Source organism: Urocampus carinirostris, chromosome 3 (genome assembly GCF_059441175.1).
Source record: "Urocampus carinirostris isolate Australia breed hairy pipefish chromosome 3, RoL_Ucar_1.0, whole genome shotgun sequence".
In the NCBI taxonomy this organism is placed as follows: Eukaryota; Metazoa; Chordata; class Actinopteri; order Syngnathiformes; family Syngnathidae; genus Urocampus; species Urocampus carinirostris.
Genome location: NC_142351.1, coordinates 46,253,862 through 46,281,474, shown reverse-complemented (window position 1 = coordinate 46,281,474; position 27,613 = coordinate 46,253,862). Strand labels below are relative to the sequence as shown.

At 39.4% G+C, this 27,613-nt stretch overlaps 1 protein-coding gene across 2 annotated transcripts in view; it reads left to right on the top strand.

The window, feature by feature from the left end:
• The window catches only part of phactr3a (phosphatase and actin regulator 3a), a 61,282-nt gene that overhangs the window by 998 nt on the left and 32,671 nt on the right, over nt 1-27,613 (top strand). The gene's annotated exons all lie outside the window — the stretch shown is intronic.

Here is a 27,613-nt window from a genome sequence, read left to right as displayed (position 1 = left end):
CAGACCACTCAAAGATTTCTAGGTCCTGCCCAAGACATTTTATTTTTTTCCTCCAGGCATGATGTATTGCAAACCTAATTTTACAAATGACAAGACCAATATTCAGCACACCTTTACTGTAAATTCAGTGCTCGCGTTTGCCCCATTGACTGAGTTGGTTTGTTGTCCCTGCATAAGCCACACCCCCTCACAACATACTGCATGCTATTCGCTACTGAAGACCCACAAATGAATATGCTCATGTGAACTGACAACCGATTCCAGTATTTTATGGCATAATTGTAAAAATGGCTTGGATGCAGGTACATAGGTTTAGGAGAGTATTTCCATGATGAACAAACCAGTGTTTTCATATTATGTGCTTGAGACAGCACCATTATAACTAATCAGGTGTACTTTGAAGGCGTATGTAAAATTGCTAGTGATGATTGATGTGTTTTTGCATCATGTGCAAAGCAGTGACAGTTGGCTATAAGAGGACATTGCCACCTTTGTAATTAGCAGTGTAACACAACATCTTGTGACAGTTGAGATACAATATTTTACTAGAAAAACATTACAGTACTGATTACAGAGGAAAGTAATTGTGTCCCTTTGTAACGCGTTAGTCCCAAAACTGGTTATGATGAATGTCACGTGATGCCACCCATGGAGGAACTGAATGCCCCTGATTCACCACAGCCGTCACTTTGCAGATCCATTGACACAGCAGGTGTGCTTTTCTAACATGGAGTCGCTGTTTATCTCCGTGTTAGTCATCCCTCTGCGTGTTGCCCAAGAGCAGCAAGTGAAGTTTAAAGGTTTTGCTCCAAATGCTCATTTTAAAATAAAAGTATGTTAATACTAGAACCTGTGTCCCATTTGAAATGAAAATGAAATGAAATGATCTGCATTTATATAGCGCTTTTCAAGTCAATGACTTCCCAAAGCGCTTTACAATGTGCTCCACATTTCCCAATAGCGGCCTTGCAGCCATGCAAGGTGCTAACCTGCTTATTGGGGGTATTGGGGGCTCAGTGTCTTACCCAAGGACACTTCGACATGTAACACGGACGAGCCGGGATTCGAACTGGGATCCTTTGATCCCAGTTCGAGCGCTCTACCTCCTGAGCTACTGCCGCCATTTCAAAACATATACCACTTAAGATTTGTCTCCCTTCCTGCAGTGACTTAAAATCACTGAGGTTTCTTTTGAGCATAATTTTTTCATAAATAATGGTTTCAAAACCATGTGCGAGCAGAGTTCTTTCATAAAAATGTCACAAAATACTGCAAACAACAAGGATATGGATGTTTATTTACCTTCAACTATGTGACGTGTTCACAGTTGTAATCTTGGGAATCGAGTGGTCATTATTCGCCTTCCATTCTGTTTTACAGTTGCAAATGTTCGACATCTTCGAAATCTACAAACATACGTCATAAAAGTCCTCAAGCGCGTTGTTTATCATTCATAATTTTTTCATTACTTGCGCAAACTACGCTTGAAGAAACATCAGGGAGATGGTAGAAGGTAGGCCTCACCCTCGCATGCGTATTCTGAAGCATCTCATTGGCCAAAAGACACTAACGGCATTCCTTTTTATCAGCCTTAAAAGTATAGAAGTGCTATTATCGGTCCTGCCGCTAGTGTTGGAAACACGGTGTTGCACTCCCGGCATAATTGCGTGAAACTAGTGAACTTTATCTCCGAGCCAGATGAATTAATAAAAAAAAAAGCCATACCTGGGAGAGAAGGAGCTGGGCGGTAAAAGAGAGGGGAATGCGTTATGTGTGCAGAGATCTGCCCTCGTCACCGCTCACCCAATGGGTGCTTGGCTGGTGTTTTTGTGTGTTTACAGTCTGTACAGTGGGTTTTCATCATTGAGCGTTGTTTAATGAGCATCACTATATACTCTAGGATTCCAACGAAATGTACAGCCAAAACAGGTCTGTTGCTGCAACACTGTGACTGTAAACTGTAGTATTCTCGACCTGCCGTCTCCGCTTCACATTTATTTTCATTGGGTGGATACAGAGAAGATTACCCTGGCTCTTTTTTGACTCTGAGCCAGATGTACACGTGAAAAGAGCCATACCTGGCTCGCGAGCCATACGATCCCGTCCCCATTTTTTTTACATAAGTGTAGCTATTTGCAGTTCTATTGTGTGGGCTTTTTAAGTCAATGCTTCCTCCCACATATGAATATTACGCATAGGATGGAAACTGAATGATGCAAGCAGGATAATCATGAACTTTACCTTTTAACTGTGCACGAATGAGCCCAGATTAGCACATCCATGTAATTCATACCTGACTACTCTCCTTATTCTGCCCAAGGCTTAATCGACCTTTGCCGCATTCGGACCTCCTTTGCAAGATTCAATTCACACTTTGGTGGATGTGTTAATATCCCGCCGAGTGCTTGACACAACCTGAGTAAACAACACTAACGTCAGCCACGCTAACGAGGGCCAAAGTCATCAGGGAACTTGCAAGCACAGTGGGGCTAAGTGTGGCCATGTTACAGTTTTGGTCTTTGCAGGATTGTCTGATTTGGTCTGGTGACCCACACCACATAAACGAGGATCCCCCCTGCCCCCATTGCATGAAGCTCATCGCCATGCTTGCATCTGGGGCAATGGCCTTTGCCAAAGGATTACTTTAACACCCCTCTACACAGTTGTGACTTCCTCTCATGCTAAGGCGGACAGTTCCATTATCCGTCTTTCAACTATGTTTGAAATCCATTAATTAAAAAAATAACACACACCCCAGCAAGTAAGTGCTGCCTGTGGCTTTTGTAATATTAATTGAATTGTATAAATAAAACCCAATGCTGCATTGATCTTGTTAACAATTACTACAGATGTTAAAACTGTCACATCGCAGACATTTGACATAATCCTCACATCTTCAGAACCAATGAATTTAAGGAAATTTTAAAAATGCATGTTTGTCAAAGGTGGGGTGCATTGTTTGAAGGGGCCGTCCAAAAGTTGAGTTATATTGTATGGCACGTGTAAATACTGCAGAACTGAGTTCACGAGCCCTTATGATTTTTTTTCCCATTACACCTGTCGGCTTTTATCTTACTTTTATCAGAGCTGTTCGGCACGGAAGACATTAGGTTTGAGGAGTGGGGCCTTGGGGGAGTGCTTGAGAGTGATGTCAGGATCAACCCTGCAGGGTTTCTTTTCATGAGAATGGTGAAAGCTAAGGCCTTCTTCTAGTTGAGCCCAAACTGCAACCTCAAACCTAAATAAAATGGAAAAAAAACATATTTAAGTGTGTTTATGAAATGCACGTACTCGAATGAGCTGTCTGAGGCTGCGATCATGACTTTAAGTTAGGAAATTCTGGCAGAGAGGAAGAAAGTTCCAAATTCCGTACAACCCATTTAACATTAAAGATACTAATACATTTTCAACTCTTAAAATCAGTCAATAATTAACAGCTAACCCTGGGTGCTGACAGAGGGAATTACTGGTTTCCACCTAGTGTTCATATTGACAAATGTTTAAAGCTATTTTGGCATCAGTGTCAAGTCACATTTATTTTTAAAGCTCTTATATACAGAGTCTAAAAGGTCTGCATAGGCCCCAATTACAACACCCTCTGATCTGAGACCTGCATGAGGGCCATGGAAAACTCAAAAACCCCAGCATGAGGAAAATCAGAAACCTAGAAAAAGGGTGTTTCTTCGCAAAGTGTCGACTAAGCTAATTACGTTAAGAACACCTTCAAGGGTGAAAGACAAAATGATGGGCCCCTCTAGCTAAATTTCCACTAGTGATAACCGGGTCTTTGCCTCACTCTAAGCACCATGATCATGAAAAATTCATCATATTCAAATCTTGGACCCGGTTTGTACTTCACAGAGTTGCCATCACACTACTTTTGGTCTGATTAGAGTTATTGTTCCATTGAAGGGCAAATCTTCAGTTCAATCTGAGCAATCATTTCATATAATCATCCACCAACCTGTTGTACTGTAGGGATGGCGATGAATGGTGGCAGTATTCGGCTAAGTATGATGCTTGGAATTCATGTCGAAAAGTTTAAGCTTTATCTCATCATATCCCATGATGCTTAGAGGGGTTTCCAGCAGCAGACAGGAAAACGATGCAGTGACTTATTAACACAGCTCAGAAAATGATTGGCTGCTCTCTGCCCAGTCTGGAGGACATAGTCTATCTATCTATCTATCTATCTATCTATCTATCTATCTATCTATCTATCTATCTATCTATCTATCTATCTATCTATCTATCTATCTATCTATCTATCTATCTATCTATCTATCTATCTATCTATCTATCTATCTATCTATCTATCTATCTATCTATCTATCTCTCTCTCTCTCTCTCTCTCTCTCTCTCTCTCTCTCTCTCTCTCTCTCTCTCTCTCTCTCTCTCTCTCTCTCTCTCTCTCTATCTATCTATCTATCTATCTATCTATCTATCATCTATCTATCTTCCCTGGTCATGTCCCTTGAGAGGGGTGACCGACAGCAAGGCAAACACCTCCTTAAACATTACACAACAAAAATCTTTACATAAGAAGAAAATATACAGTATTTATATTTCAGTGTTTCATCAATTGGGGTTAACTCAATGGTAGGGTGGGGTTTAATGGCTGAAAATCCAGATGCCATTGGCTGCCATCCTATCAGTGTGGATAAGCCTCCCTCAGATCCCTTTCCTCACATGGCTAGTCTGTGCCTTGCCATAATCATATACTATTTTTTCTATCACTTCTTATTTTGATTTTATTGTAATTTAACTATTATGTGTGCATGTGTATGAATTGATTTGGGTTGTCGGGAGGAGGGGGGATTTCTACATTAGTCTTGTTGTATGCTATGTTTTTATACAGCACTTTGGCAATTTTTTATTTCATTCAATTTAATGTGGGAAAACGAGGCTTGGGATACTTTCTCAATGCATTTAAAGTATCCTCTTCGCTTCACTTGACCTGTAGGTGACCCTATATTAACATATCTCACGTGTTAGCAGCAACGAGCATCATCACCAGCTCAGTAGCCTAGATGGTAAGGCGCCCGCTTTGAGACTGGGAGGTCCGGGTTCGCGCCCCGGCCGAGTCATTCCTAAGACTTAAAAAGTGGTCGGCGGCGCCCTCTGTTGGCTGCGGCTGCATCGGCTCGCTACAACGGGTCAGGTGCAATCGACATTTCGTTCTGTGTACATTGTTACACAGAATGACAATACAAGGAAATTATTATTATTATTATTAGCGTAATGAAAATGTGCCTTGAAAATGACCAATCAAACCAGAGTAGCGTTTGGTCAGTACAGTAATACAAGATTTCTCAATATAAGACATTTTGGAAACCCAGACCTCAAAATGGATAAGGAGCTCCATTTGTATTTAATCAAGTACACAATTTGTTGTTTCAGTGCTTCTGTAATTGCAGGGATATGAATGATTTACAAGTCCTTTAATTAGGAAGGGCAGTCAAGTGTGTTGAAAGGAAATATTATTTTATTTATATCTTTTGTTGGATAATTTTTAAATCAGTGCAATTATTTGATAAAACCTTTTAAACACAAACAATACTAAAGTAATTATGACTGAAAAAAAGAATGATATCCATTGATTGGAGCCCCGCAGTGGACGGAAAAAAAACATACAGAGGAATCAACATAGACTAGAAAATCAATGGTTGTTCTTTGAGTTGTCTTGGCTGGTGGACGTTGCTGGCTTGCAATACCGCAGCAGAGCCATCAACCTTATAAAGGACTCTTCTCACCCCAGCCTCTACTTTTTTGACCTTTCGCCTTCTTGTCAGTGCTACAGGTCCCTTAAAACAAGTATTACCAGGCTCAGAGGCGGTTTCTTCCCCAGGGCAATCACCTACCTAGCAAGCTCCAAATGCCAGTTGGATTGGAAATGGGTACTCATATCTTATTCATCAACATATTTGGGACTTTGTGTTACTGCTAAATGCTATTGCACTACTCTTTACTGCACTAATTTTACAAACAGAGGTAAGATCCTGAACTCAAGCCAAGGTCTGACATGAATTTTGGCCTAGGTCAGGCCTAAAATGTCAATCATTACATTCTGGTTGGGCCGGGATTCTCGTTGAATTTTAAAAAAATCTTTATTGTCCACCCGTTATTGTTCTTTGTTTCTCTGCCTCTCTTATGCTGCGCTACATTCTTAAGGACGTACTCCTGCTGTGGTTTATGGCTTTAAAATGTTTCCGTCAACTCTTCCATGAATGATGGAAAAATTTTGATTAATGTAACAACTGCAGACACAGAAATATAAATGTTTAACTTAGACTTCTTTACAAAATAAGGGTATTATTTTTTTTATCATAAATCACCTCTCCTTCTCCGAGTCCTCACAAATAAAATCTGATTTTTTTTTTTTAATTCAAATCAACATTTCGATTCACACTTGTGTTAAAACAGCAAAAAAAAATCGAGAGGTTAATACACCAACAATGACAGAAATATATATTATCTAAAATGTATTTTCATAGTAACGGTGTTGTGAGCCATCCTGAACGCGCACCATTGCTTACTTCAAGCAAAGCCTATACTTTAAGTTCACATTTTTTCTATCCTGTCACAGTGCAGCTCTTCACACCAGAGTCACTCATTAGTAATGGTCAGCTTTAAGCGAGCGTGTTTTAGTCACAGCCACTTGTCGGTAGAATCCTCGTCATTCATCTCCCCCTTCAGTGATGCAAAGAAATCCCCACGGAGACCTCGAGGAATCGCTTAATTGAGTCGAGTGAAGGATGTGAGCTGCATCCTGGACCGGCGTGAAACTTTGCAACTCGTATTGAATACTTTATATCGGTAGTTGAGACTGTCAGAAGTGAGACTAGTAAAAAGAATGCATCTTGTGTGAGAATGGCCGCTCTACAAGCTGAATATATTCAAAACTCATCCAAAGAGACACCTGTCATAAGAGGAGCTGTATTTAAAGTAGCTGGGGCTGTACAGTTTGTTATGCAACTGTAGAGTGTACTCTAGCTGGGCTAAGTCCTAAATACGAATGAACATTGATTATACATTAATAAGTGGGATTTGTAACGACATGCCTCCATTGCAAATCGGACCTTCAACCTAAAAAGACGGTGTGTATTAATTAGATTTTAATCATGGTAAAAATGTTCAGAAAAAAAATGAAAACAAATTCATTTGAATAATAAGGGTATTAGGCACCCTAAAAACTCAAATTTGGCCATAAATTCGAAAGCAGCCTTATAACCCATTTCAACTTGTACACCTCAAATTACTGTGGTACTTATGGTATATTATCGTATTTGAGCTATGATTGTGCAATGATTTATCAATCGATTAATATTCAATCGATTAATATTACTGACTCTAATGACAAAACATGTATGCGACAAGAATAGAACCCGAACACTTTACCACAACACCACAAGTAGTACAAATCACATACAAAAATGCATTAAAGCTCATCTATTTATCACACCATTTTAACTAAGTTGCCAGAAACACCGATTTTTCATAGTGCATTCTGATAGATCCTGTCAGTTGCTTGCTGATTGCCCTGACCTGTGCTCACTCCTTCAGCCCCAGGTTCCACTTGTTTCCTACTTATCCCTCTACCCATTAAGAACTTCCTTTACGGTCACCCTTTGTTACTTTGTCAGCGAACCTCAGCGCACTCAAGGCAAGTACTTTTGACTATGAATCCCGTTTTGATTCCCACCTGTTCCTGCATCCTGCGACCTGCCTGCCCACCTCGTTGTCCTGCCTGATTCCTGCTATTGACCCTCTACCCCTTGCTGCCCAATCGTTTCCTGTTCCCCTGACTTGCTTCCAATCAACGACCACGCTTCGTTTTCCTGTCCCGGCTATCCGACTTGCTCAGATCCACGATCACGCTCTGCTCTCGGGCCCCGGCTCTCTGCCTCGCCACCTGTCACCGCCCGCGAAAGCTTCCTGTTCCACCTACCCAGCAAGCGTCAGATCACTGTTATTTCCCCCTCCCTGATCCCCCCGATCCCTTAAAGTGTTGTGTGAAACGTTACGCATTTGGGTCCACTGTTTGTTTTGGCCGTGACAAAAACAGAATGTATTTTTTCAAAATACTATACAAGCTCTTTTACATACCTATACATATTAAGCCGCAACATTATTGACGCACATGTAAAAAATTGGAGAGACTGTTTTACCTATAAGCAGAGTTGGAAAGGTTATTTTAAAGCCCCAATGAGTAATATTTGACCCCCAGGTGGCACTGTGTTGTCTGGTACGAGTGAAGGCCAGTGATACACAACACAGTGTGGCCGCATTTTGCTGGACAAACATGTAGGGACCTAAGTGGAGATTCTACAGCATAAAATAAAAAATACAATTTTTTTAAAAATACAAATTAACATTGATATAATAGTTTATGTATTTTTTCCTACTATTCAAATCAATGTTTTTTTTTTACTGAATGATTTTTTTTTTTGGAAGACTAGGAGACACTAAACATTACACACTGTCCCTTAAACATGCAATCCAATGCAGTTCCGAGTTCTCATCTCATCACATCTCATCTCATCAGCTGCACCGCTTATCCTCAGTAGGGTCGCGGGGGTGCTGGAGCCCATCCCAGCAATTATCGGGCAGTGGGCAGGGGACACCCTGAACTGGTTGCCAGCCAATCAGTTCCGAGTTATCAGTTGAAAAAAGGAATCTGTAACGTAATCCGTATACCACAATATTGCAGTGGTGTAACTTGATTGCTTTTGATTACTCTTATATATTCCAATATCAAATATGTAATGTTTATTTCGTATTGTATTAGCAAATGGAAAGTTAAAAAATGTCTAAGATAAATGAACAACAAAGAATGGGGGGAAATCAAGGTGAGGTAGTTGCTGGTAGTCTGACAAATAAAGTTCTTCAATTTTAACCACATGATTTATTAAGTAAAAATAAAGCTTTCTATTTCACATGGCAGACAAGATATGCTCTGTTTTAGTTTTATATTGCAAACAATATCTTTTTTAACCACATCATTTGTTAACTGAATTTCCAAACTCTGAGATATCTAGTTTGTTTGAAGTGGGGATGGCAAACCTCTTGGCAATATTCAGATCTACTACACTAATTAAACATTCCCACAATATATTAATACAGTGATCATATAGTGATTTTGAACACCAATTAATACAGTAAGAAGACAATCAATCATATTTACCGAATGTCCCTGAACGCATTACCAGCGCGCCCAAGTCAAGGCCAATTCAACAAAATAAGTGCTATATTGAAGGCTGCCTTCACCTGGAACACAGTGCAACAAATATGCAATCTGTACAATCTGATGGAAGTTACTACGATGTACACACACGTCCTGTGTAAGCCTCAGCCCTCTCTGCCTGTCGAGTGTCAGTGCTTAGAATCATGATAGACAGAATTCATATACTCGCGCATTATGTATAAGTCAATACGCTTTTGAATAAAGTGAAAACCCGCAAAGTTAGTGTTTCTGGCACCGTGAGTAAAATAGTGAGATAATGAGATAAGCTCTTAAGCCTTTATATATGTCATCTGTACAACTGGTGGTCTAGTGGTAAAGTTTGGGCGCACTCATTTCCACTGCTTGGGTTTGATTCCTGATGCAAACAATGTTTTGCAACTATGGTCAGCGACAGTCTTCAAAGATCTATTTTTACTGGGAGCTGAGAGAAGATACATTCATTTATTAGACACACCGAAATCAAAGAACGACAGATAATTTGTTGTTTGTATTTGGGGGAATTTCTCCTACAAAATAGCTTTCAGTTAAATATGCTAAGGCAAGGGCAGCACGGTGGAGCAGTGGTTAGCGCTTGTATGGCACAGTTCTGAGGTCATGAGATCGAACTTTCCTGTGTGAAGTTTGCATGTACTCTCTGTGCTTGCGTGGGTTTTCTGCGGGCACTCCAGTTTCCTCCCACATTCCCAAAACATGCATGTCAGGTTAATTGGCCGGTCCAAATTGAATGAGCGAGTGAGTTGTCTGTCTCTGTGTGCCCTGCAGCTGGCTGGCAACCAGTTCAGGGTGTCCCCTGCCCAAAGCCCAAAGATAGCTGCGATGAGCTCCAGCACCCTTGCGACCCTACTGAGGATAGGCGGTGCATATAATGGCTGGATGGATGCTAGGTCAAGTATTTGGACATTTTGGGGTGGCCCCAACCTTTTAACTGACTAGCCCAGAGGTGGCGAACACGCAGCTCTAGAGCCGCATGCGGCTCTTGGCCAATACGAATGCGGCTCTTTGCCTCATCATGTTTTCTATATCCTGTGGCTCTTTGCCTCGTTTCATGTTTAGTTTTTTCAAACACACTTGAACCCATCAGAGTTAATAACAAATAATTAATAATATTTTGAAATTAATTTGGCAGATTTGTTGTTTTTATGCTGTTCCGGACACATAACTGACTGCCAATCATCTGCGTAGGTTACGTCTAATGCCGGTCAGAGTGTGGTTGCGGCTCTTTGACTCTCACGGTTAGAAATTTCGGCTCTTGTGTCAAACTTGTTTGCCACCCCTGGACTAGCCCTTCCAGTGACATCCATCCCCAGATTTAGAACTAAAACTAAAACTTCATCAATAGATAAACCAATTTTCTACTGAAATCTAAGTTTTTATTATTATTATTTTTGTGTACCCGTAAGTCTTAAATTGGCACTTAATCATATACCTGGAAAAGCTATAAGATTTAAATAATTAGTTAGGAGTGTTAGCATCCTTTTTTGACATCTTCATTCTGGCAACATCCATCTTGTGTTCCAAATGTCCTTCTTTTGCATTTGTATAGAACACATTTAATGTTGACCTAATTTTTGCGCTCAGTAGAATCAACATAGATTGTAGAATAAATACAATTTTGAATGCTGCTGTCAAGGGTCTCTGCATAAAGGGAAGGATAAAGTAGTGGAACAAACAACAGGAAGCTTAATTAGGTAAACCAAAATAGAAGCAGCAAATGAAAAAAAAACACAGTTGTTTGAAGCATTATGCACTTATATTGTACATTATTTCAACACCACTGTAACTGAAAATAAGATAATTATCTCTTCAATTATTTTAACCAAGCAACACAAATTCATTCATTCATTCATTAACTGCACCGCTTATCCTCAGTAGGGTCGCGGGGGTGCAGGAGCCCATCCCAGCTGTTTTTGGGCAGTGGGCAAAAACACCCTGAACTGGTTGCCAGCCAGTCACAGGGCACACAGGGACAGACAGGTCACTCGCTCATTCACACCTAGGGACAATTTGGACCAGCCAATTAACCTGACATGCATGTTTTTGAAATGTGGGAGGGAACCGAAATGCCCAGAGGAAACCCACGCAAAGACGGGGAGAACATGCAAACTTCGCACAGGAAGGTTTGATCTCATAACCTCAGAACTGTGCAGCACAAGCGCTAACCACTGCTCCGCTGTGCTGTCCTGCAACACATACAATGAGAAAATAATCTTTAATTTACTTCTCTAGGTCCCTCTAGCTTTCACATTGCATTTTAATTACAATCTTAATAATTGCTGCTATCCCCAAGTGATCTTTTGACCCCCTTGCACTGACACTATGCGGCTCCAAAATAAGAAAACACAGACAACCTGTGCCATAACTTCTTGACTCGTGCCTGCCTTTTCCCGGCTTCTCCCCCAAAAATGAAGCAGAAAGATGAAAGTGAGCAAAGGCTCGTCTCCGTTTCCCCTGATGAGACCCGTTTGAGTGTGTACACCATGTGCTGCAGTGGCTGTTGTTTGTGTTCTTGCAGCTGCATGTTTGTCTGCATGTTTGGACTCGCTGATCCAGAAGGATGTGCTGGCTCTTTGTAGTGCACAATGCACACCCCCCCATAAAAACCCAAAACAAAGACAGAACCAGTTGAAGTTAATAGTTTGATTATATTTAATAAAAGGTGCATCATAAATGCTTCACCAAGTTTGTTGCATTCAGAATGAACTGAATAGCTTGATGTTAAGCCTCTTCTGTCATTGAGACTTCAGCACTCTGCAAGGAGAAAAAGACAAGAGAAGGTGGCTTTTTCTTGAAAGACAGCCAAAGTTCCCCTAATTGCAGAGTAGTCATGACAGCATGATGGAAGCACCAAAGATAGCTTTTACCATCAGGGCTCTATTATTGTAGATGGTGCATGTGCATTTACGTGTAAAGTCTTGCACATTTTGATCAATATGCACCTTATGATGATGTGTTTAGGAGGTTAGCAGATCGAGGTGTGCCAAACTGAGGTCTGATAAGTGAGTGGAGGGAGGAGATCAGCTAAAAGCAGGTCTGAATTGTGGAGACGCTAGTGGCTAAATTTGGTGAATTTTATTGAAGTGTTGTTGTAAGGTTTCCATTTTCCCAGTTTAAATAATATACATACAAGTCTATAATAACTCTAGTAGTCAGCAAACAGAAAGTACGCTTATTACACATATTCTTATTTGTTTAGGCATTTTTTTACCATCACAACTGTAGTAGTAGAGTCAAGTCACATTTATTTGTATAGCCCTTAATCACAAAAAAGGCCTGCACAGACCATCAATATCACATCCAGTCACAATAAATCCAAAATCTTATAAATAAATTACTGCCGACGTGAGTTAATTTAAAAGAGGGTTTATTTCTACAGAAATATATTATTCTGTAATTAAAGAACAAAGACTACAGTGCAGTGGGAATGTCAAGAGATGGTAATGCTAGCGGTATTACCAATTGCGAGTCACAATTAATGAATCGATCACGAGAGTGGCTCGAGCCAGCAGAATTAAGAGTCCCCCCTAGGAACTCGCTGACTGAACAATGGTTCCATGGGTGAATTATGTAAAAACCCACTACAACGTTTTCCATTTTACAGTTATTATGTTATTGCTTTACTGTTATTGTTTTGCACTTGTTGTTTTTGCACATTACGAGTGTCACTATATTGCGATTGCACTTACGTTTAATTTACCATAACAGTATCAGACGTTTTTTTGCGTGTTGACTAAATGGAGGAAAAGTAAAATGTTATTCCTTGCTGTTGTTCAAAGATGTTAAAGATGTGTCACAAAAATGCTTTACCTCAGAGAAAATAATAAAACGGCTGTTTATTCATTTTGAGAGTGAATGGAGTTGTAGAAAGCTTGTTTGTTATCTATTAATAAAGTTTGACTGACCTATCTGACTGTTTTGTTGACATTCCCTTTAGCGCGGCACCATATAACGGTTGCATAACGTAACTACATCCTCTACTGTAGCCAAGTCAAGTTAAGTCACATTTATTTATGACGCCCTTAATCACCAAAATGTCTCGAAGGACTGCACAGGATTACAATTACAAAATTGCACAATTACTTGATCTTAAACCAGCATGCACTTATAGCGCCTTATAATGGGGTGCGCCTTATGTATGGAAAAAGTTTTAAAATGTATCATTCATTGAAGGTGCGCCTTATAACACGGTGCACCTTATAGTGCGGAAAATACGGTATTTAAATGTGTACTTTTATTTGTACAGTTTACTAATGTAGCGGCTTTTTGAACAACAGGAACATTTCTGCTAATCAGTTCTACATGAACTGTCTAAGTAAAAGCACACAACATAACACGAAGGCAAGTTTGTTGGGCACCTAGGTAAATGATGAAGACAGGAGGACCAGTGAGTGGTGTCAAATGCACAACTGCACTTAAGTACACTGCAGACTCTGTGCATTGCTTGAAATGCCCCTCTGGAGATGCTAAATTAAATAGATGGCCAAATTAGATGGCACCAGGAGGGCTATATTCATAAATGTGACATGAAATGAAAATATCATTTAGGAAGGAAGAAAAATGGTTTTAGCAATTTTCACATACATAACATTGCGGTTCAGGGACACCCCAACTGCCTGTGTCATTGGGGCACCCATGAGGAGGCAACTCTGGACAGCTCTCCAATGCTGATGGTTCCTGGCCTGAGTTTGGGTTGTTGGCACCAGTCTATTCTTTAATGTTGTCGGCCCAGTTCTATTTTTGTCTTCCACTGCCTCTGCCCACTTGGACTGTGCCCTGGAAAATGATCTTGGCCTGGTCATTTTTTAACATACAAACACAAAAAAACCCTATTGATATAGTTCAGAGTATACAAATTCAAACGTGTCAATCAGGGTGACATATTCTCACGTTTCTTATAATGGCCAATTTACAGAGCACAGAAAAATGAGTAGTTTTACAATACAATAAATCAGTGTACAAAAAAATGAAATGCCCTACATACTCATCCCTTTTAATAACACGTTAAAGGAGAGTGTCATTCAGCACCAAGGACAGTGACGGTCGATTACTGAAGCACCGAACCCCAAAAAAATCTCACAACCACGTCCCCACACAAAAAAAGCTAGAGCCACTGTAAATGTCTGACAAGTGATTGTTATTTTCAGCTCACATTGCTCACAGAAGCCAGAACTATTGAACCCCCAGGGCTGAACCACTAAAATCTTGCAAAATGGTTTGTACTGCAATTGTTGACTTGTCATATAGCCACAAATGAGACTTTAGCACAGTGGAACCAAATGTTTTGATAGAAAGTTACCGTGTGAATTAATTTGAGACTAACTTATGCCTCATTTTATTTTCCTCATCCTCTTGTATTAAATTTGACATTATTTTCAGACTACATTATAATTGCTTTATTGTTGGAGCTAAGATTAAAGGAGGGTATGTATGTATAAAGGACGAAAACCAATTTTAGTTTACTGTTCAGTCTGTGTAATACAGGGAGTGCAGAATTATTAGGCAAGTTGTATTTTTAAGGATTAATTTTATTATTGAACAACAACCATGTTCTTAATGAACCCAAAAGTCTCATTAATATCAAAGCTGAATATTTTGGAAGTTGGAGTGGGGCTTTTTTAGTTTTAGCTATTTTAGGAGGATATCTGTGTGTGCAGGTGACTATTACTGTGCATAATTATTAGGCAACTTAACAAAAAACAAATGTATACCCATTTCAATTATTTATTTTCATCAGGGAAACCAATATAACAGCTCAACATTCACAAATATACATTTCTGACATTCAAAAACAAAACAAAAACAAATCAGTGACCAATATAGCCACCTTTCTTTGCAAGGACACTCAAAAGCCTGCCATCCATGGATTCTGTCAGTGCTTTGATCTGTTCACGATCAACATTGCGTGCAGCAGCAACCACAGCCTCCCAGACACTGTTCAGAGAGGTGTACTGTTTTCCCTCCTTGTAAATCTCACATTTGATGAGGGACCACAGGTTCTCTATGGGGTTCAGATCAGGTGAACAAGGAGGCCATGTCATTAGTTTTTCTTCTTTTAGACCCTTTCTTGCCAGCCACGCTGTGGAGTACTTGGATGCGTGTGATGGAGCGTTGTCCTGCATGAAAATCATGTTTTTCTTGAAGGATGCGGACTTCTTCCTGTACCACTGCTTGAAGAAGGTGTCTTCCAGAAACTGGCAGTAGGACTGGGAGTTGAGCTTGAGTCCATCCTCAACCCGAAAAGGCCCCACAAGCTCATCTTTGATGATACCGCGAGAGCTAACTGTGCTCATTGTGATAGCTGTTTACATTCCTCCGGATTTTTTTTTACATCCCACATGCCGACATTTCTTGTGTAAATACCATGTCAATGATAACTATAGCCTTATCCCCCTTGTTTTATAACCTTATCTTCTCTGTTCCTTTATCTTCTTGGCTCATACCTCACTGTGAATGTGTAAAACTGGAGTGTCATGCCCAATTTCGTTGTCACAATATGTTAACCCATTTTGTAACAATGACAATAAAGGTATATTCTATTCTATTCTATTCTATACCAGCCCATACCAGTACCCCACCTCCACCTTGCTGGCGTCTGAGGCGGACTGGAGCTCTCTGCCCTTTACCGATCCAGCCACGGGCCCATCCATCTGGCCCATCAAGACTCACTCTCATTTCATCAGTCCATAAAACCTTAGAAAAATCCGTCTTGAGATTTTTCTTGGCCCAGTCTTGATGTTTCAGCTTGTGTGTCTTGTTCAGTGGTGGTCGTTTTTCAGCCTTTCCTACCTTGGCCATGTCTCTGAGTATTGCACACCTTGTGCTTTTGGGCACTCCAGTGATGTTGCAGCTCTGAAATATGGCAAAACTGGTGGCAAGTGGCATCTTGGCAGCTGTACGCTTGACTTTTCTCAGTTCACGGGCAGTTATTTTGCGCCTTGGTTTTTCTACACACTTCTTGCGACCCTGTTGACTATTTTGAATGTAACGCTTGATTGTTCGATGATCACGCTTCAGAAGCTTGGCAATTTTAAGAGTGCTGCATCCCTCTTCAAGATATCTCACTATTTTTGACTTTTCAGAGCCTGTCAAGTCCCTCTTCTGACCCATTTTGCCAAAGGAAAGGAAGTTGCCTAATAATTATGCACACCTGATATAGGGTGTTGATGTCATTAGACCACACCCCTTCTCATTACAGAGATGCACATCACCTGATATGCTTAATTGGTAGTAGGCTTTCGAGCCTATACAGCTTGGAGTAAGACAACATGCATAAAGAGGATGATGTGGTCAAAATACTCATTTGCCTAATAATTCTGCACTCCCTGTATGTGTTCAGCTTTCACTCAGTGTCAGTCAGACTGTAAATAATTAGTTGCATTTTTTACAGTCAGCTGGAAGCTCTTTGTAAGCCTGAACAGGTGAAAATTGGATGCATTTTTTTCTCGGTAACTGTATGCTGGATTTACATATTGTATTTCTTGTTTATTTATTTTTTAAAATTGTGTTGCAACAAACATCACATCACAAAATGAACAAATCACCTCAGAAGAAAAAAGGAATGGCAGGTTGAAGCCAATGGGTTATAAGAAACCTGTCTACGAAATAACTTTAGACATGTCTTCTATCAATTATACAAACAAATTATCATATCTCACATAAATAAAAGAGTAATTTGTTGATTAATTTAAAAATGACAACAGTTTTTGAATCATGATATACAGTATTTTAACATTTCTAAGTGAGAAGTGTTCTTTTTTGTGAGGCTCCGGGCCAGAGCCTGCTCCATCTTATTATCCGTCAAAACATTTGACAGCCCAAACAAATTACCAAAATTTTTGAGAGAAATTGATGAGTAGTATTTTTTGGGGGACAAAGTATATTTACAGACGTGCCTTCTAAGACTGGACACAATGTAAGATGGTGATGCTTTACAAATGGAGTAGAAAACGCAACAGTAAATGCAACTACTGGAATTGCCCGTTCACCTAACACAAGATAAAGATACAATCCTTCTAAAGTTGCCACATTGCCTTTTAATTTGTGTAACGTGTTATTGTATTGCCACTACATATTACTGTAATGCTCGTCATCCAATTTAATGATGAATACATAGTGTGCAGGGTGTATGGTCTGGTGTGTTTTTACATTGACAAATTACATTAAAGGCACACTATAGCACCACCAGGCATGGTTGCGTTTGTGTGGCATCAAACGCAGCAGTATGTCTTTGTCAAATTAAAAAGCTAACCAAGATGAATATTTTTAGGAGAGTTCTGTCCCAAAAAGTAACACTCGGCCAATTTGTATATTTTCACAAGGCGTTCCTATGTTATCGACCTGCATTAGTGGCCATAAATAGGACAAAATCAATTAATTTAATGTGATAATTGGTGTGTCATTCACTTTACATTCCCCACATACCCTCTTTATTCACAGAAAGGACTAAAATAGGACCACTTGGGCCCCCTAATATTTGAGGCAACTTCTGACTTCATAAATGCCCAACAGAAACCCACCAAAACCTTGTAAAAAGGGTTGTGATCATCTTGACATTTTAAATTGTGATGTAGTTGTAGTAACAACCAATAACCTAGAAAAATGTCCATTGAGTGGAACTTGGCTGCATTGTTTTTTTGTACGGAGTAGGTAAGGGACAGAAAAAACACTTAAAGCACGGTTGTTGTCAGCCCGCTGGGATGGGGCATAAAGGCTTTCACACATTTTGTCAAAGATAGCCTGCCTTTTCTTTTTTTTCTGTCAATGTGTAAAATGCATGGGCGGATATGTTCCATGCCTCTTTTTATCTGCGCTGCAATCATTTTTACACAGAATTAATGTCTATTTATTTTGTATGAACGTTTGCAAATTTTAAAAAATTGTAGTGTTTCCAAACACAATTACCCTATTGACAAATCTATAAGGAGCACCTAAATAGGCCAGAAATTTAATAACGAGCCTTATAATCCGATGCACGTTATATGTAGATTCAATTAGAAATACATACAGTATTTATTTGTGTGCGATACTACACGTTTGGGTTTCAAACCCATTTTCAGGTGGTCCCCGCAAAATAATGCTAAGAAGAAGAAAAAAAACAAACGGTTCAATTACACAGTTGATGCTGATAATGCCCTGCTCAATCTCTTCTTCCTGTTCAGTCAATTGGCCCCATCCCAACTGTGAGGGACCGCATCTCATTTTATTGTTATTTTGTTGGTCTCATTTCCTTTTTCTGCTCGTAATAATGGGTCCTAAGAAAGTTAAAGCAATTTTAGGGGGCTGCTTATATGTATTGAAGGTTTCTATGCGATTAAATACCTTTTTATTTTGCTGGTCTTTCTTTTTATTTTTATTTTACTATAACTGCTTAAACTGCACAATGTTTTCATTCGATAAATTTGAGCACTTTTTTTTCTTTCATGATTTGGGTCGCAGCCTGTCCTTAGAGTTGTCACGGTTGCCATAGCGCCCATTTGGTCCCGCCGATGGACACCGGCTGAAACGCATTGACAGATTGCTTACTGGGAGTACTTAAATGCGGTCCTTTGGCTGTTAGTTGTCAGAACGTCAGCAAGACTCCTGTTAAACTCTGTGTGAAATGCCTAGTTCTGTGAATTTGCCTGTGTTTGATCCTGTTTTATTTTTGGCCTGATCTGTTTGATTTTGACAACTCTTTCGTTCGGATTTCAATCCACTTCCGCGGCCATCGATCCCCGGATCGAGTGTGCGCACATTCTTTCTCTCCCTAATAAACTGTGTGTACGTTACGCGATTGGGTTCTCCATTCCTGTTTCCTGTCCTGGCTCATGACAAGAGTGGAATGGTGAGTCCAGGGATCAGACCAGTTGAGAACCACAGCTTTAAATAGTGTGATTATGAGATACAAACAGTATTACATCTGTATCACTGGTGATCTAGTGGTTAGGTTTCGACGCTTTGGCTGCAGCAACCTGGGTTTGATTCCTGCAGCAAGCAATACGGTCCTGGTCAATGCACTAATATACGAATATAAAACACGGTAGCTCTCACTGTGGTTTTGTTTCAATGCGCCTTATTATTCCAAAGTGCCTTATGTATTAAAAATGGCATGACAAAAGACTATTTCTTTGGCGGTGCGCCTTAAAATTCGGTGGGCCTCATAGTGTAAAAAATACGGGAATAGAATCCAATTAGTGAGTCTTGATAGCCTGATATCAGGGTTCAGGCAAGTAATTGGGACACTTTTCCACCAGATTTTAAGGTGCCAATCCAGCTAGTATAAACCTGACACTTCTTCCCTGCCAATCACAGGACTAACACAAGCACTGTAGAGGTAATCATTCACATGTACAAATGTACAACTACTGTAGACTTCATTGAGCACATAGTTGGAATTCTACTTGGAATAATCAGTCATGGTTTGCACACCTTTTTCATGGCTAAAATGAAGCACTTTTTATGGATTTTCAAAGCCAATTTTCCAATTTCTCCAGTACCATTAAAAGAAGAAATCTAATGTAAATCAATCCATAGCTCTGGTGTCTGAGGTCACTCTAGTGCTGCCAGTCGGAAAAAAAACAGACAATTAGATAAATCCAGAGTTTCTGTGCCCCATCTCATTAGTGTTTGCGGCAGTGTGTTTGGTCTACGCTGTATCAAATTGCAAGGAATATTCATTCTTCTAAAGTTAAACCTATGTGTTAATATGAAATAGTCAACTTTGCCAGTTTGTCCGTTTAACTTGCTGTTATGAAAAGGTAATTTACTGGTTACTTACTTGATATGGACTGGCATTTTATTAAGGGTGAACAAGTCAAACTAAAAAGTGCGATAACAATGACATACATACTAATAACAGCTGACGATGGAAGAAGAAATGCAATGGCAAAGCCAATCCACCGGAGATCAGTGTCTGCATAATTTTTATAATAATAATAATATGCAGGCTGTCTTAGATTTTTCTATTAATGGATAGTTTTTGTGTCAGACTGCTGGAAAACATGTCAACAATTTCAAGCATTTACAAGCACTTCACCCGAAAATCAAGCATTTTTCAAACTTTAAAAACACAACATTAAAATTCGGGTATTTTCTAGAATCTCATACATTCCTTCGAACCCTGACAGTCAACGTGACTAAACAAACCTCAAAAATAAAAAGTACAAATTTCCAACTTGAAACTAAAATAAATCTGCTCTGCTTTCAAATTGGCATTTTGATGCTTGAGAGTCACTCTCTCATCATAGTCCTCATTTTTCCAACTAACATATGGCAGCTAACAAGGGCCTCTGGCCTTTTTTACTGGCTGTTGGCTTCCCTGACATGATTTGTTGCTTTTAGTGCCAGTGGTCTGCACAGTGCAGTGGAGTCATACTCTTCCACTGTAAGTGATCTGGGAAGGCCTTTTTAAAAGTTGGTTCCAAAGACAATGTCAGGTTCAAATCAGAGTTAGCATCTGCTTAGACAGTCTTACAACTGAAAACTTGCATGGTCACATATTTTGCAATGATTTTTTAAGCAGTTATAGACAAATTCCCTGCTCCGGTTTGGAAGGGTAATTTTCTTCCATCTTTTCCAAATACTCTCTAATTATTTATTAACAATGCTGAGACATTCACATATAATTTCTATTGTTCAATTGAATGATTCCAATTACTTTAAAACATCAATCTATTCACACATAATTCACCATATTCTCATAACAATATTCCAATTGCATGTCATGTCAGGACCATAACGGAGACAAGACCCACTTGCGTTACGTTTCTCTCAGTTTTATTGGAAGAAATGAAAGGATTGCAAATTGAATCTCAGAGGGCAGAGCATTCCACAACACTGGGGCCTGAATGGAGAACACTCGAACTTGCGGTTCTCTTCTTGGCTCTTGGGATCACTAGTAGACCAGCATTTTTAGAGCGAAGGCTCCGGAATGGAACACATGGGGGACTTAAATTTAAAAGATATAAGGGAGCAGATCATGCATAATTTTGTATCACACCAACAGAACCTAAAAATCACATCTTAAGCTTACAGCAAGCAAATAAAGGATTAGCTTATAATAAAAATAAAAAAATAATAAACATAGAAATCAAAGTAAAAAAAATACTGTTTTCCACACAATTCAACATTTTTCCTCTCTCAAAATCTCTATCCATTATCACCCACGATTTGTTTGTCTGTTGGTGTGTGTCTGTCCACCTGAGAAAAGAAGGAAGTTCAGGTATGACCAACATCATTTACCACAGGCAGCCAGGTAGGTTACCCTAATGTGAAAAATGCCCAAAAAGAAGCTAACGCAGCCCTTTTGGATTTGTTTAATCAGTTTTTTTCCCTGAAAGACATTCCACAAGGTATGAGATGGATAAATGGGTTTCCCCAGATGTGTAAACGGCTAGAAAACAAAAGCTTACTTGGCATTTTCTGTTTTGCTGACTCAGCAGCTTTCCAAGAAAGACATTCTACTATCCCTGGCCAGAACAAGTGTGGCTAGGTTCACCATCTTTCAAAAGCAATGTAGAGGTTAAAATGTCCGAAAAAAAACCTAACTCAGCATAATATCTTGCAGACAGTTTCACAAGCAATCAGGTTTTTCGACTCAAAACGCGTGATGCTCTGATGGCAACAGACATTCGAGTTCCTACCTAACTCTATCATTCATCATTTTTTACCAGATAATTTCAAATTTATGACATTCTTTAATATAAATCATTGCTCTTGTCAATTTTTAAGGTATAGGTATATGAATTTTTGTGTTTCAGTGTAAATTCAAATGCCTCCTAATCAAATATTTTCTAACAGGTTTCTTACACCTTTTTCATAGACATATTCTGCACTTTTTAAGGACTTTCAAATATACCAGTACCATCCAAAAAAAATCAGGTGAAAATTCAGTATTTTACATATGCAGTGTTTAATCTTGCATGTGCATTTATCAAGACATATGATTTTTAGCTCTTGAGTAAATTGCAAATATATTTGTAGATCTGAACTATACATGCGTAAATAGTTTTGAGACAAAACTTTCCCCAAATAGGTGTTGGGTATAATGATGCTAATATGGAGCTTACATTTTCAGTTGCACAAAGTTTATTTCATTAAAACTTAACACTGGGAAATGCTACCATAATTATTTGTATGGCCCATAATAAATGTCAATAATTGATAAATACTGCTTACACTAATACACATTTCCTAGTGCCCTGTGCTGGAGTAGCATGTACCTGGCCTTTTTGTTGCAATCTGTAGGGGACAATGGCGAATCATAGGATAATGCCAGATGCCATTTATTTACTAGGAAAGGAGTGCTATGACAAAACAAAACCAGCAGAGAGCTGGATCAGCGTCATTTTTAAGCATTTAAAAACACATCATCCAAAATTTAAAACACAACATTTAAATTCAAGCATTTTCCAAGAATTCAAGCAGCTGTATGAACCCTGTTTGTCCATGTACGCAGGCTAAAATGTCACAAATGGCTGCAAAACTGCTTAAAACACAGAAACTTAACCTTGGATAGCACATAAGTTCAACAGAGACCAATCATCAAGAGGCAGTCTGTTCTTTCCTGAGTTTTAGCCTTCCCATTTAAGAGAGAAGACACTGTAACCACCATTACAGCTTTTTCCGGGAGTCACTCACTTGCCAACTGAAATGGGCCGTTGTCTTATTCCTCAAACCATTTTAGTTTAATTTTGCGATAGCTCATCTACTACTCACTTTCTTTCTGGTAGTCATTTGGTCTGGCAGGGCCCCTGAGGCGGAAAGGCCACGGACAGATGGCAGCGCAGTTGTAGAGCCAGAGGGAGCAAAGCGAGGCGGCTAGCTAGCGTAGCACAGACAGCGAGTAAGGAAGATGTCCACTCAAGGACACAAATGTGCAGGTGGAAAGGAATCAAATGGGACATCAAAATAATGGTCAGGAAAAACTAGTCAATGCCTGATGCTTGTTATATTTTCCCATACGGAAAAGATTGCAATCAAGTTCAGTGTGCTGTTCTTAATGTAAGTCTGCAAATTTTATTTGTTTTAAATACCGTATTTTGTGGACCATAAGGTGACCTAAAACTCCCAAAATGCCCTGAAAATTGAAAATGCGCCTTATAGCCTGGTGCGGCTTGAATAATGGAGAATACAGTGGATAACATTGGAAATGCATTCAGTATTTATAGGTGTCAGTACTACACTATTTGAACAATGATTGATCAATGAATAATTATCGCTGGCCCAAATCGCAAAACATTGTTCCAAACAGGATCCGAACCTGGGTGCCAACACTTTAACACTAGCGGTATAGATGACATTTGAAAAGGCATTCGAGCTTGTATCATGATCATTTTACAGTGCCAGAGACACTTTACATAATAATTTACATTTTTTTCTGCATACTTAAAGTTAAACAGTCCCATTTTCACCTGTGCAATCGCTCAACAAAATACTGGACATGCATAAACCCACACCCACTCTTCAGAAATGGAGACTGTGTGGAGAGAGTCCCCTCCTTCAAACTCCTGGTCGACCTCTCCTGGTCTGCCTACACCAGGGCTGTGGTGGGAAAGGCCTAGCAGTGACTCAACTTCCTAAGAGTCCTGATTAGAAACAACCTGGAACAGAAGTTGCTGGTGACCTTCAACAAAGCTACATTGGAAAGCATTCTGGCATACAGCATCACCATGTGGTGGTGCAGTGGACAGGAAAAACATACAGAGAGTAATCAATACAGCCCAAAAGATCATTGGCTGCTTTCTACCCAGTCTAGAAGAATTGCCAGCTTGCAGTACTGTAGCAGAGCCATTAACATTATAACAATTCTCAGCCCGGCAACCACCTCTTTGACTTGTTGCACTCTGGTAGGTGCGATAAGTTGCTTAAAAACAAGGCCAAACAGGTTCAGAGACAGCTTTTTCCCCAGGACCATTAAACAAACACACTAAACTGTGAAAAACTTGCGACAATTTGGGGTTCATTTCTCTTTTGTTGTTGCAAAATGAAACTGTGAAAAAAAAAAAATTGCACCGAACTGAGAAAAAATATATTTCCTGGTATATACATTGTGAACGATTATATAAATAAATATATATAACCTTTTTAATGGTTGCTGCGAAATGTTATTTCACTTATTTTCATTGGAGTATTGTCACGGTGCGCTATTCTTTATTGCACAGTTATTATAACAGTCTTTCTAAGCACTATGTCGTCACTACTTTTTTGCCTATTCATTTTGAAAGTCTTTTCTCTTTTTTCTCTTCAAAGCATTTATATCACATGTTTTACCCTGGAGTGTCATGTCTAATCTCATTGTATACCATGTTTCACAATGTTGATATCTATGACAATAAAGACAACCGCAACGTTATTGACGCACAGGTGAAGAAGTGGAGATTCTGTTTAACTTATAAGAATTCACAATTCAATTTAAGTGTTTTGCATTGTAAACATGAGCTAAGTTATAATGCCCTTTCATATGTCACTTGGACCACTGGCTGTGTAGTGTTAAAGTGTCAGTGCCCTGACTGCCACGTCCCAGATTCGATTCCCATTGCAAACAATGTTTAGCGATTTTAATCAGCAATGGTATTTTGAAAATGTCTGTGCATTGTTTTTTTAATGGTACACCCTGTGCATATAGTATCTTATATTATACTTTAATTCTTATATATTCTATTTGTATTTTTTATTGTTTGTTAATGCAACAGCCATTGCAGCCTCGTCATCCTGGGGGAATTACCTCATGTGCGGTCCCTTCTCAAGGTTTCTTCATTTGTCCGTTTTTCCTTGCCCTCATGTAGGTTTTAGATCAGGGGATGGTGTAATAATAGTCTGTACTGTAGTCTGTAATAGTCTGTGCAGCCCTTTTGAGACTCCTTGTGATTAAGGGCTGTACAAACAAGCATGACTTGACTTGATACTTTTTGAACTATTATATGCCCTAAGTGTATAAAGAGCCCAACGTTTAGAGTCAAGTAAACACGGTAGCTCTTTCCGTAGACTAAATTGCATGCAGTCCGTTGCGCCGTCTGCATGAAAAAATTAAATAACAGAATGCTGTTTTTAGGGGTGCAATTTACATTTCGGCGGGCCTTATAGTGCGAAAATACGGTCATTTTTTTAAATCACCTTTTCACCCAAAAAAATGAAAGGGTGCAGTAAGAAGTAAGACAATTCAGCCCTTAATCAACATACATCAATGCCAACAGCCAAAATATATGAATACTTAGAATCACAAAAAATCATACAAATCCAAAATGAAAGAATAGTTTTGTGCTACACACAACCCATGTTTGTTTTAAGTATTTTTTAAACACAAAACCTATTGTACTGTTTTTGTAATCAAGATTGTTCAATGAACTGACATACATCATTTTTATATTTCAATCTTTGATCTGAAAAAAAGGTCAGTGCCTCTAAATGTAAATACGTACTGTAATTTTTAGCATTTAACGTTATACAGTAGTTTTAGGCAGAACAACTTGTCATAAATTTTCAGTACTGTAAATAGCGGGTTGGTGCGGTCTTTGTATCTGTTAACGAGGATTGTGCAACTCCAAAGAAGGTTTTAAGTTTACATTTTAGTAGACACTCAAAAAGGAGAGAAGATATCAATGGATTTTGAACTTGCAAGATTACAGAGAGAGGAGCCTTAAGATGAGAGAATTCCATTCTCAGTTTCTGCGTCCCTGAGCCCCCTTCTTTTAAAAATTAAATCTTCGAGGTCACAAAAATAGATGAGCCCTAAGGGGCATGGAATCAAAGAACATCAACCTGATTCGGCAATAGCGACAATGATGTCAAAACAACAAGCAACAGAGCCCATTAATAGTCAAAATAAGGAACTGGCATCCTATGAAAACTCCTTGGTATTTGTCCAGTACTAATGAATTGAAATGATCTGCATTTATATAGCGCTTTTCAAGTCAATGAAGACTTCCCAAAGCGCTTTACAATGTGCTTCACATTTACCCATTCACACACACTCAGACACCAATAGCGGCCGTGCAGCTATGCAAGGCTTATTGGGGATATTGGGGGTTCAGTGTCTTACCCAAAGACACTCCGACATGTAACACGGAGGAGCCGGGATTCGAACTGCGATCTCTTGATACCAAGACGAGCGCTCCACCTCCTGCCGTCCCTACTAAAGAGAAAATCAAAATATTGTTCGGAATATTGATTCAGTTAAGAATTTGAAGGTATTTACAATTTGAAAAAAAAAATACAACTAAATATCATACAGAGGTTAATGTGATAGATAATGGGGGTATGGACATGGTGTAACTGTGGCCTTTGCAGTCCTTTGAGACATTTTGTGATTAGGGACTATGCAAATACATTTGACAAGATTTTATTTTACCTTCAAGTTTGCAGTTTTTGTAACATGTAAATCTAATGCAATTTTAGTGTCATGGATGTTGCCGTTACAGACTACATTTTTGAAAGATTGAGGGAAAAAATGTTTGGGTAAAAAAAAACTTTTAATGAATCCCACTTCCCTGTACTAAAAGAAAAAACAAAATGTTCCATTGTCGCCTGCAGTATTCATTGTGACATTTAATTTCCAGCAACAATCATCCAGTTTGACAAAAGGGTTATTTTTGTAAAACTGCATGACTATTTGAGAGTGTACTAGAGGTGGGGAAGAAAATGTCACGGACCAGGAACGGAGACGGGACCCAATTGCGTTCGTTTTACTCAGTTTTATTTAGAAGGAGGAAAGGACTTGCACCCACGATCCGGGGATCGTCGGTCGCGGATAGCAGATCGCTGAGAACAGTGGCACTTCCGTGTCGAGCGCAGGCAATGTAGTGAGCGAGGAAAAACAGGTCGATGGCCGGGACGGAGGAGCAAAAACATAAACGGGTCCAGAAAAAAGGTCGGCAACGGGAATCAGACAGAACAACAGGGCAGGATAGAGTCATGAGTCACAAAGGTTTGCCTAGCGTGTAGCGTAGGTTTACAAACGATCCGACGAGTGTTTTCAGGAAGGAGGGGATTTAAAAAAGAGGAAGCAGCCAATCAGCGTCCGCGGCTGTTGGCGCCAACGGAGCAGACTCAGGTGCCCCGCATCAGTAATCATGAAGGAAAAAGGAAAAACATACATGCTGTGGTGATGGATTACCTTGTGTTGAATATTCTTCGTGGCATTGCATTAAAACATATCTATTGGACATTATTATGTGTAATTTATTTATCATTACATTGAACTAACGTGAAGAAATCACAGTTTACCATTTTATTGCAGAAAAATTCCTTTTTGGTAGATGCATTCAACAGGCAATCGTACATTTATTCCTTAAGCAATGAAGCACAATGTAGAGAGAGCTGGAATAAAACAGGCGGTGGCTATGTCACCGAGTGTCATACTTCATGAGACACAGCCAGACATGACTACAGTATTGA